General features: G+C 41.5%; 1 long non-coding RNA gene across 1 annotated transcript in view; it reads left to right on the top strand.

Moving 5' to 3' along the window:
- Positions 1 to 9,021, top strand: part of LOC138183296 (uncharacterized) — a 52,361-nt gene extending 43,340 nt beyond the window's left edge. Inside the window, exon 3 of the long non-coding RNA XR_011174029.1 lies at positions 8,598 to 9,021. This is a non-coding gene — a long non-coding RNA (uncharacterized LOC138183296). The remainder of the gene's footprint in view (positions 1 to 8,597) is intronic.
- Positions 9,022 to 12,716: the final 3,695 nt, after the last annotated feature.

Here is a 12,716-nt window from a genome sequence, read left to right as displayed (position 1 = left end):
CAGTATATCTGTCTTCTTTTTATCTGTCCAATTCTTAACTGTTTGTAATTTCTCTATGTATACCTCAAGTCAGAAATCTTTTAAAAGGGCGACAAAGATTGAATCTATTACGTATAAGCCAACGGTAGGAATAATGGATACTACTGTCGCGTCCTAAATATTTTTTTTTAATTTAATAAATGGAAAATGTCGCATTTAGAACGCTACCTTAGAAACGAAGTAATTTTTATTCAACGGATGATTGAAATTTTTTTCGAGACGTTGCACTTTCGTGTTAACGAGTTATTTCGTTGGCTTTATTCGTCGGGAAGCGGGTAGGGACCGGAAATTCATTGCATTAAATTGTGAACACGGTGCATCGGTGGTGGTCGCGTATAAAAAATCCGGGTGTAACAATGTGCCACGGTTCACAGAGGCATCTGGAGCAAAAAGAAAATCCTCGTAGATGCTGATGTCGACACCGTGAGTTTCTTTGGTTGTCTGCCTCTTGTTTCTGCAGGTGACATAAATAGTGACCCATTTACACCCCGGCACTCGCGAACTGCGTGGTGGCACAACGCGAAGAGCTGGCACGAGAACCCTTTGGCCCACAGGTCTCGGTCCTCTCTCCAAAAGAGAGAGAGAGAGAGAGAGGAACTCGCTGGACAAAGAGACACTGGAAGAAAGATATCACCAGCTATTGACTTTTCTGCGAATTCCTAAAGGCTCAGTTTGCTCCTTTTTGCTATATATATTCTTGCTATATTCGTCGTCGTCAACGAATTGTTTATTTATTTCACTTGTTCTTTTCTTTCACTGAAAACTATATGTATAAATAAATCTTTCATTATAGTTTACAATCTCTTATGGACGTATTGCATGTGCTATTCGAAATATTTTGAAATTTTACTAAAACTACAATGACACCCAACTATGATGATGATATTAAACGATTCTGTATATACACTTTTTTTTTTATTATGTAATTTGTACTTCACAATTTATCCAGCTGGACATTCGACAAATTTTTCTAGCTTAATCGCTAAATAACATGTAGATGGCTACTCCCATCTTCGAGTTTGTCTATTTTGCTTCTTCAGTGAGATCAGTGTGGTGTTTACTCTTCAGGCTTCTTTTTGTGAGAATTTTGTTCGCTTCAGCAGCCAGCTAGTTTGGATGCGTTGCCGTTCTCTTCTTGTATTTTTCTGCCTACCTGCCGATTTCTTCTTTGACCGCTGGTATTTTTAAGTCTTTGTGTATATCCTCGTTTCTGACCATGGGGCGTTGATTATCGTTCTCAGTATCTTCGATTGTATCAACTCTAGTTGGATGTGTTGGGGAGCACAAGGCGGCTACGGGTTCTCAGGGCGTAGGACCACGCCCTAGGAAACCCCGATGAATCTGATATTCTCCTATAGTCGGGTAGTGGCTGGTCGGCGCCTTTGGCCCCCGCCAGTTTGCCGGTCCGGTGCGGAGAACTTCGGAGAAGCCGGTGGACCTGTATCTGCCAAGATCACTCACCTCACCTTCTTGTGGGGTTCCCTGTCACCCTGCATCAGCCTTGACCGGGTAGGGTGCGAAAGAGTGAGTGGCACCAGGATGGAAACCCTTGTTGACGACCTCGGCGATTCCTTATGAATTATTATGGACAGTAAAACGAACCAAAAAATGGTTTACGGTGCAGGGGAGGGATACCCCAGTACCGGCGCAACCGCGGGTTGTAAAGCGGGCCCCGCTGCGTCGTCATCGAGCAACCGTGGCCATCCGGGGGTGGGCCGCCAGGCCCCCGGACACGCTCATGCGTCTGGCAAAGGGGACACGCGAACCGGGGGAACGCGTCCGCGGGGGATCCGGACTCCGCGTTACTGCCGGCTCCCGATAAAAGGAAGAAGAGGGACGCGAGGCGCGGGGCGGACACCGATACCGACACCGACGTCGAGGATGCCACCGTGGGCGCCGCCGCCTCTACCATCCGCGGCGGTGCCGACGACGGCGACGACACGCGGAGTGACAAAATGAGAATCGGACCGGTCGACAACCAAGTGACTGTGAAGAACGCGGAACCGACCCACGGTCAGGAAGAGGAGGACGTCGCATACCTGCAAAGGAGGGTGCGCCTTCTGGAGAGAGAGATCAGTCGTCACCAAGAGACGGTGGAACGGCTGACCAAGGAATGCACGGAGAGGGCAGCCAAAGATGGTAACAACGACGGTGAAGGACAAGAGGTGGGGATCACCTCTACGAGGGGGACGAAAGAAAATGCTCCCTGGGCCCCAACGGGAGCGATTATGGGTCCCCCTCCCTCCCTCGAGATCCACTAGAGGATCTCAAGATCCTGTTCCTCCGTAAGTTGGAGGAGTGCTGGCGAGAAACAATGCCAGGGGGAGCGATCCCCCCGGCTACGGACGACTCGACAGATGGCGCTCCAGCCTCGACATGAGAGCGGGTGCGCCGGGGCTAAGGGTCCTCGAGGCCGCCCTTTCAAACTGGGACGTTTGGTTGGATGGCGGCTAGCCTCCCCTGATCTACAGGGTGACGCAGGTGCTTACCGGACACGGCGCAACACACGCTGAAGTACTGCCCGGTGTGGGCGCTGCCGCGCCGCGATCTCATCGTGGAAATCGGATGGGACCTCTCGCCGCCGACGATTCTCGAGGCATTGTTGGTAAGCGAGAGAAGAAGGAGGGCCGTGACCTCCTTCTGTGAGCAGGTTATGCTTCGGAAAGAGGCTGCGGAGAGGGTGAGGGTGCGGTACTCCCACCCCGAGAGGTTCGACCGGCAAGGGCGCGGCAGAGGCCGTGGACGCGCTTCGGCGAGGCGCGCTGGGTCCTCCGCGCCCCTTGGTGGGGTTCAGACTTAGGCGCTGGCAGCTCAGCGCCTCGGGGCCGCAAAGCAGTCCGATAGGAGACCGAACTGCCTGGCACGGCGGCTCCGGCAACGAGGCGCGGTGTGAAATGGCCGCACATCGCTCCATTCGGGGACGTATTGTTCGCGGGGGGGGGGGGCGGTGTGTCGCTCACTCCGGTTCCCAGGCCCCTCTCGATCGCAGCCGGGACGGTCATCGTGGAGGTTTTAGTCGGCTAGAGTCCGACACTACCACGCCGCTTTTCCCCAGAAGCGGCTTGGTGTCCGTGCGGATTTCCTCCACGTTAATAGAAAAAAAAGTTGGATGTGTTGCCGTTCTTTCCTTGTATTTTTCTGCCCACCTGCCGATTTCTTCTTTGACCGTTGGTATTCTTAAGTCTGTGTATATCCTCGTTTCTGACGTACCATGGAGCGTTGACTATCGTTCTCAGTATCTTCGATCGTAGCGGCTCTAGTTTATTTATGTGACTCATTGCTGCTGTTCCCCATAGTGGTATTCCGTACGTCCAAATTGGTTCTATTATCATTTTATAGATTTTTAGTTTGTTCTCCATGCTGAGTTTAGAGTTTTGACTAGTTAGCCAGTACACCTGTCTTCTTTTTATCCGTATTTTGTCTGTAATTGATTTAGTATGTTGCTTTCATGTAAGTTGTGTGTCTAAGTGGGGTCCTAGGTATTTAACTTGCCTTGTTTGTGTTATGTGCGTGCCATTCAATTGGATATTTGGTGATTTCTGTTTTTGTAGTGTAAATGTAATATGGTTGCATTTGCTGGTGTTTGCTTTTATTTGTTTACTTGTAGCCATTTTTCTATTTTTGTGATGTGCTCTTGGAGTAATGTGTCTGCTGTTTCTGGATTAATGTGCTTGACTAGTACAGCGGTAGTCCGCGAATGTCAGTATTTTGCTGTTGGTAGTTGTTTGTATGTCGACCGTGTATAGTGTGTATAATATTGGTCCTAAGACGCTTCCTTGCGGTACCCCTTCCTTGATGTCTTTTACTTCAGAATATTTTTTTTTTTATTTGGACAAATTTTACACTCAATTCTCATTGAGAATTATAAGTAAATTATTCAGGCGTGATACTATATCGTGTATAATAGATGATTATCGTATGTTTGATTCTAGCTGAATCTAATGTTTAAATTTATTTTACTTCAGAATATACATCCTTTCTTTTTACTACAAAGGTTCTGTTGCTTAGGTATGATTTGAGTAAGTGTTGGATTTATTCCGGGAAATGTTTTTTGATTGTTTGTAAGAGGCTTTCATAGTTCACTTTGTCAAATGCTTTCTCGATGCCCATGAAGAGGGCTGTACAGTATTGTTTCTTTTCTATTGCTAGTAAAGTTTCGTTGACGAGCCTATGTGTATACACGGTATGCAAAAGTTACAACGTATCTAGTAGGAGTATATGCATATTTTTCAGAAATCATAAAAGCATTTCAACAAGTATTCATCCTTTATATTGATAATATTCGTATTTAGCGAAGTCGTTTTTAACAGTTGTTACATGCTTAAGGTGACTATTTATACTCTATACTAATTTTTTGTGCGTGTATTCATATCGTATTAAACAGAAGTTCGCAAATTCTGTATACACTTTCAGATTGGTTTCAAAATTTACCAATAGAATCATTACAGTTGCGTCTCATTAGATATTCTGCTAAAAATTTCGAAATATTTTACACAACACGTACAATATACACACAAAAGCTTTCTCATAAGCGTAGAATATTTTTGCTAGTCACCGTATATATACTCGAAGATGGTATTCAGCTGGGTGTAGCCATCCACATGTTATTTAATAATTAAGTCAGAAAAATTTACCAAATATCCAGCTGGACAAATTGTAAAGTACAAATTAAATAATAATAATAAAAAATCATATATATATGAGTTTTCTTTGTAATGTAATTGTTAAGCCCGATGATTTTTACTTATAATTCTCAATGAGAATTGATTGTAAAAATTCTACCAAATAAAAAAAAAAGAAAAAGAAAGCCGGGTGATATTCTACACAAAGCAGGCCCCATACCATGGGCCAGATGCCGGCCAGATGTCTACACACCCTTAATGCGTTCCCTCAATAATCCTGAAGACCCATCATCAATCTTGGCATTTTCATAGTTAGGGTCTTTCAGACATCTGTCTGTTAGGCATCTGTCTAGTAGGCATCTGTGTAGTTGAAGTATTCTTTAAATATATTGTAGTATCGAAAATATAATAATTAGTTTATTAATAATAAATGGATTAAACAGAAAACAATGGTTATTTAACATGAATTAATCGTAACAACGAATTATAATTAATTGACAACTCTCGTCAACACAGATTCAACTCTCTCTCAACAACGCTAACAACACTATCTCGACAACACAATCCGCACTCTCTGGCTTCTCAACTCATACTGCTGTTAATTCGTTTATGTCCCTTAGCAACCCTTTGTCTTTTGTCTTAACCTCATATCTTTTGTTTAAGCCCCATCATACACATGCTCAGCAACCGCTTGTTTATAATTCGCACGACACCCCCCCTCCCAGGTCTCTCGTCCACGATACTACAATATTGTCTATTCCGGGAAGGTACGGGAAACTCGATTTTTCACAGGTACAATGTCTCCCGTTAGAAAGTTTCTCTGAGGGGCAGCTGGAACTCTCTCCTCACCCACCAACCTTTTTCCTGACTATTATCCCCACTTTCCTAGCCAAAATTGCCATCAACGAATCCGATGGTCCCGTGCACTAGACACACCCATCAATAGTTTTCCTCCGCCACAACGTCACCGAACTTCACTGGTTTTCCATCTTTAGATCAGTCAACATTTTTTGATTTTGGTCCAACTATGGGGAACAGCGAGTAATTCCAACATTGAAATTCTTCAACGATTACAATCGAAAACTCTAAGATCTTTAATAGATGCATCTTGGTATGTTACCAACGAAACAATACATCGCGACCTTAAGATACCCACAGTTAAAGAAGAAATATCCAAATTCAGTAACAGATATAATATATGAGTTAACAACTACCAAAACCCACTAGTTACTCAATTACTTGACACGACGGATCAGATCCGCAGGCTAAAATGACATTACCCTTTAGATTTAAACATTAGATTCAACTAGAATCAAACATACGATAATCACTTATTATTTAAGTTACAGTACCACGTCAGAATAATTTACTTATAATTCTCAATGAGAATTGTCTTGATTGGTTTATCATCCTTAGATAAGTTACCATCTCTTGATTGGTTTTCCGTTCATTAATCAGTCATCAGTTTAATTTACTGTTTACTCGCCGCTAAGAATACGTCTACACGCACTGCGCGTAACTGTCTATATTTACAAAGTTGTTGGAATAAAGTGTATATTGTAACCTGGTTACTTCAGTATTATAATCAGTTCAACCATCTCTATTATCCTAACTGAAATAGGGGATCGACCAATTCGTAGCGTCCGTTATTAAATCGTAATGGGAATTTACGACTCCCGTTGGCGCGTTTCTTCGTGATCGCGTCTCTCGCGAACGGTCGAACAGTAATTTCATGTCAATGTACAGGCGATGTTACTACTATTAAGTTTTGAATAAAAATAAAAATTGATATTTTGTTGTTATTGTTTATAGATGTTAAACGCACGAACGTTTAATTCCGCAAACATGAAAGTGTAAAATAGATACGCGTTACCGAATAGCCAGAAGAACGTAACTAGGTCAGAGGTTGGAAAGCCGTAGTATTAACATACTTAATGAAGTCATATCGTAAATTTTCTATCGTTGTTAGCACGATGTCACTGGCTAAGAATAGCCACGATTTATCGCGGTACGATGAAGGAGTTTAAAGTTCGAAAAGGAGAGGAACGACGATCGGTGAAGAGAAGGATAAAGAAGAAAAGGAGAACCCGCTCTCCCAACACCATAAACCGCAACCCACCTTTAATTCCTAGCACAAGACGCGGTACAAAGAATTATCGGTCGCAATAAAACTTAGCCCACTGGTTGGTTAATGACTTCGATAACTGAGCTTTCAGTTTCGCAAACGATCCGTGCCGTTCTTACACGTGATAGCCGCATTCACCCTTGAGCGTGGAATCATACCGCCATGAGGCTCTCTTTAACGTCGAACGAGTAAACCGAAGCGAAGCAGAATCGACGAAGCGAGCAAATTTCTCCAACTTTTATCGTTCATGCAGAAACTTTGCCGATCGTTCTTCTGCTTAGATCATAACTCTTTCTCACTGTTCGAGCAAAACGCGATGTCATACGTTGTACTGTATAGATATTAGAATCATTTTTCGGAACAAATTTTCTCAAGTTTTATTCTTAAATCGTGTCTACGTTATACCGTATAGAAGATGCAGGCAAATCGATATATCGCAATTTTTGCAGATTATGCAGAACGAAATATAAAAACACGTTTCTTAAATCTTTACGGTAATAGTAGATATCTAATCATCAGATTCGTGAAAATGAAGAAATAACGTATAGGTATACCATTGTTCTGAACAACTTTAAAGTACTGGGAAACGTGGAATTTTTTCTTAACGATGTTTCTTACGGTCATCTTTACGAACGATCGTGGTAGATCGCGAGAAGTTTCGATCGTCAATTATACCGGGTAAAGTTGGAGAAAGATTGGTTGGTTCCCGGTTGACTAGATGTGAGCGTAGTTATCGGTTCCCTCTCGCGGATTTCTATAATTTCGAAATCGGTACGGTCTGCAGAAACTTGAAGCGACTCCGGTTAAGTCCCTTTGATCAAAAGCTGCGCCACGCAGCATCCCAAGTTTGCCGCAATAACTCGAGTACGATTTAACTTGGTTAAGGAGCAATTAGTCAGCGGTTAACCGGAACTACTCCCCTACCCCTATTTACTGTGTACTCAAGAAATCAGTACGTAAGTTAAGCTTCCACGGCGCCAAGTCATCTACGACGGTTTATATGCACGTTAATTAATTTCCCCCTAAGGTGAGAACTTTCCAAGAAACTGGACATGGTTGAATAAGAGGATCCGACAACGGTTACGTTATCTAGACATTCTATGTATATTGTTATTATATTCTACTATATATATTATACTATATTCTAACGAGATGATCATATCGTTAGATCAGCTATTAATAATTAATACCGATGAATTATTTTTTTATAGCGTTTGTAAATAGCTTTCACAAATCTTTGTCACGTCATTTTGATGTCCATTTTGCATAAATAGAAACTTCTGAGTAATTTTAATCGTTTTTCAAATGATTAGGATCAGGATTATTTTTATACGATTCTATATCAGTGAAATACGTGAAAAACGTATGCTTATGAGGCAAGTAAAGAGTCGAGCAGAAACGCAAAGAGAGGCAGAAGATTCGGGATATTTTAGTGATACTTTAAACCATCTTGCAAGTTGGCGCATCCAAACGTTATGGAATGCACTTATCTTTATTAATACGAGATTACGCCGGAGCAAGTTTTAAGTTCGTTTGACGGAATAGCTCGGCCAATATTTACGTTTCATCTTGTCGAAGCTGCGCGACGACTCTCTCATTCGAGATTTTTAATGAAAATGACTGGCGATTCAAAAACTTCTCAAAGATACACCGACACCGCTGACTTTATACTTTTGTAAACCCCTGGTTTTGATCACAAAAATTACCTTCAACTTAGGATTTGCACGGTATCGTGTCAAATAAATGCATATTTAACGAAGAATCGCCATTGATACTGCGTATAACGGATACACAGTCTGAACAGCAAAAAGTTTTTTTTTCTATTTATTTATTTAAATTTTACAATTTGTCCAGTAGGACATTTGGTAAAATGTTATATCTTGGTGTTGTAATAATATAACATGTGGGTGGTTACCCCCAGCGGGGTACCATCTTCGTGTTTGTTAGGTTATGTTCTTTGTGAGATCTGTCGGGTGTTTCCTTTTTAGTCTTCTTTCTATGCTTGATCTGTTGATCGTTTCCGCTGCCAGCCGGTTCGGGTGCGTTGCTATTCTTTCTCTGTACCTTCTTGCACATCTGCTAATCTCCTCCTTGACCGTTGGTATTCCAAGATCCTTCCGTATATCTTCGTTTCTGACGTACCATGGTGCGTTTACTATTGTTCTGAGGATTTTAGCTTGGATTATCTCTATTTTGTTTATATGGCTCATTGCTGCTGTTCTCCATAGTGGTATTCCGTACGTCCAGACTGGTTTTATGATCGTTTTGTATATTTTTAATTTGTTTTCTATGCTTAGTTTGGATTTTCGACTTGTTAACCATTGCATTTGTCTCCTTGCTGTCTATTTTGTATATTATTGATTTAATATGTTGTTTCCATGTAAATCGTGTATCTAGGTGGAGTCCTAGGTATTTGACTTGCCTTGTTTGTGTTATTTGCGTGCCGTTAAGTATAATGTTTGGTGGTATCTGTTTTCGCAGTGTGGATGTAATGTGGTTGCATTTATCGGGGTTTGCTTTAATTTGTTTATCTTCAAGCCACTTTTCTATTTTTGTGATATGTTCTTGTAGTAATGTGACTGCTGTTACCGGGTTAGTGTGCCTGACTAGTACATCCGCAAAATATTTTGCTATTGGTAGTTGTTGGTATGTTGGCCATGTATAGTGTGTATAGCATTGGTCCTAGGACGCTTCCTTGCGGAACTCCTGCCTTGATATCTTTAACTTCGGAGTATGTATCTTTAATTTTTACTATAAAGGTTCTGCTGCTTAGGTACGAATTTAATAAATGATATATTTGTTCCGGAAATTGTTTCCTGATTGTTTGTAGAAGGCATTCGTGGTTTATTTTATCGAATGCCTTCTCTATGTCCATAAAGAGGGCTGTACAGTATTGTTTGCCTTCTAATGCTCTTAATATTTCATTAGTGAGTCTGTGCATTTGCTCTATCGTAGAATGTTTGTTTCTGAATCCAAATGAACAGCAAAAAGTAAAAATATAATCGAACGTGATTAGGTTGCGAAGAATAAGTCGAAGTTTCGTGTTGGTTAAACTTTTACGGGACGAACATTAGGAGATGAAAAATGAGATATCACGGTTTTGTTACGTGCAAGTGAGGGCAAAGAGATATATGACATAATAACGAAAATCGTTTATTATAACAAAATTAGCGAAGTTATCGATATTTCTGGATTAATCGAATCAGCAGCTATGCGACACTGTTCTTCCATTAAACGGTGTCTGGACGCGACGTACCAACCTTTACCGTAATAGTTTTTCGATACGAGATCAGATTGTTACGTGGCCAACGGAATATCGAGTTAGCTGGAAATGGCGTGGTTTGAATCGCCGCGCGCCGCGCGCGACGTGTCGCGTCGATCAAGTCGCGTGCAAACGTGACTGACTCACTCACTGTTCTTTCCCTTTCAACTCTCTTACTTTTCTCTCTTATTTTCTATCTTATCGTCTATTCTCTTTTCTGTTCTCTAAATCTCAGACGAATTCACGCGACTCGCGTTAAATTTAAAGATCGTATAATATCTACCAAAGATCAGTCGTTATCGACAAAATTATTTGAATCTCATAGGATCGCATCGATATACATTTTTTTTCCTTCAAAATCGTCTAGGAATTTATTCAACTACCAATCTCGAAAAGCCCTCGTCTCAAGCTCAGAGCGCAGTTTCCCTTCTATTCGAAGAACGTCTTGTAGCGCGCCTTAACAAGAAAATCAATGTCTGCGCGTTTCAAGCACGTTCTCTAAACGCGGTCCTGTTTAAATTCTCGCCTAGATATATCCAACGTGTCAATTACAGCGCAGCCGGCGTGCTCCTTATTACGCTTCGGCGTTCGTGACCCGCTTATAAATTTACAAAGAGATAACGCGCAGTTCGCCAAGAGTGTGACCGTGCAAAGGATCTGCGGAGAAGACACGCTGATTCGTAAGTAATAGCATACGCAAGTTGGAAGTCCTTCGTTTCTTTCGAATCAAAGAGTGATTCGCTTCAATATCTTCTTCGCATAATACTCGAAATTTATTACCTGAACTACCGAATACCACAGGATCATAGATGGATGAGGCATGTCTCTTGATCGAATTATTTTTCCACAGACATAGCATTGCGTGCCGTAGGTTGGTAGTAGCGACGATTTCGAATGGTGGCAGCCACGTCCATTGAGAAACGTCCCGTTAAAATCGATTCTACCCATGTCTATCACAGCGCTTAAGTCCCTTCGTTAACAGAAGTACCTTCGTGCCGGGCAGCCCCCGTCGCTACCCTTCCTAACGAACAGGGGATCTCGTCACAGCGATCGTCGAATTCGAATTCCGGATTTATCGGGGCAAAACGACGGCCGATATTCCGCGGGCCTTCCATCGCGATCGGCCGACACGTGTTCCAGAAACAGACGTGCGAGCACCGCCGCAAATTCATTACGCCAACGGAGCTGGTACGCCGTTCGATTTTCGCTAACGACATCCTATAAAGTATTGACCAGATCAGTGCCCGTTCAAAACGATCTTGGCCTGGCTTGCTTGTCTCTGCAACATTTAATCGCATCTGAACGGAACCAGCCAACCGACCGCGATTACCGGCTTAATGCTGTTTACGGACAATCCTGTTCGTCCATTATAAATGGAAATTCAACCGATTAATATTTCAAAACTTGGATTTAATCAGTCAATACTATTCATTTAATTTTCTCCTATGGCCGATTATCAGTCGCTTTAAAGAAGAAGTATCAATCTAAAATTTCAAGATAAAGAAGAAAGAGATGTGAAAAGGTGTACTAGGATAGTAGAACGATGCAACAGTTGCAAACGCAGTAGAGAAAAGTGAGTTAATGCATAAGCAAATTAATAAAAAAGGAGTCGTATTGCTTCATTATAATTTCACATTTGAAGTAACCTGTAGTAGTAGAATAAAGCCAAAGACGGGTGTTTAATGAGAGGAAAGAAGGATGAAATTTTAAAGCGAAGAAGAGTAAAAGCAGTATCAAGAATTAAGCAGATTGTAATGAAACGTAGAATCAAAAGCAAAATAACAACGAATACAATAATAATTGAGTGGAGAGGATCACGGTTAAACGAAGGAGAAAGGATGAAAAGAAAATGAGGTAATGGAAGAAGTCGAAGAGAACGTCAAGGGTGAAACGAAAAGGGAATAAAGGCGAAACCTATATAAATGACCGTAATTATAGAAGTAACGATAGTATGAATGCAATAAAACAGGTGTAAAAGCTAAAACGATAAGGTTACCGGTGGATTGGTAAGGTTGGAGAAGCTTTATGTTACGAACTTGCCTGTTGGTGAGAGGTAAGACAAAGAAGTAAGAAAAACGATTTCGGAGTGTGCTAGAGAAACAAAAAGCTAAAGAATAAAAAAACGAAAGAGTCTGGTTGTTCGAAAGAGAAGGAGAACTACAGAGAGAAGTCGTTAAAGAAACTCGCGTGAAAGTGTTTTAACGAAAAGAAGCAGACCGTGAACAACAAATTTCGTGATACCATGAAAATTCGTATTTTTAAAGGACGGAGAATGGAGCAGATTGGAAAATAAAAGTTTGAAACGTATTTTGTAGATGACGCAATAAAAATACGTGTCGAATTGCAAATTAATTTTAACCGATGTGTTTCACATATTTAATTTGTGTAATTTGAGATATTTCGCACAAGCATTCGCGGTGATCGCATCTTTTCCGGTTGTATCGCCACTTCGGAATCACCTTGTATAAAAATCTCGTAAAAGAGGTAGAATTGAAAATATTATAAAGAATAAGCACGTTAACATCGTTAAGAAATTCAAAGGGCTGTGAAATACTATGACGAGTATAATTAAGACAAAAACGAAAGAGAAAAGACAGCAAAGGAGTCACTTTGCGTTAAGGGGTTACTTTGTATTTTATCAACGACTACGCTATAACTGTAACATTGG

Source organism: Bombus flavifrons, chromosome 9 (genome assembly GCF_040668555.2).
Source record: "Bombus flavifrons isolate JBK064 chromosome 9, iyBomFlav1_principal, whole genome shotgun sequence".
In the NCBI taxonomy this organism is placed as follows: domain Eukaryota; kingdom Metazoa; phylum Arthropoda; class Insecta; order Hymenoptera; family Apidae; genus Bombus; species Bombus flavifrons.
This window is presented reverse-complemented; position numbering and strand designations above follow the sequence as displayed.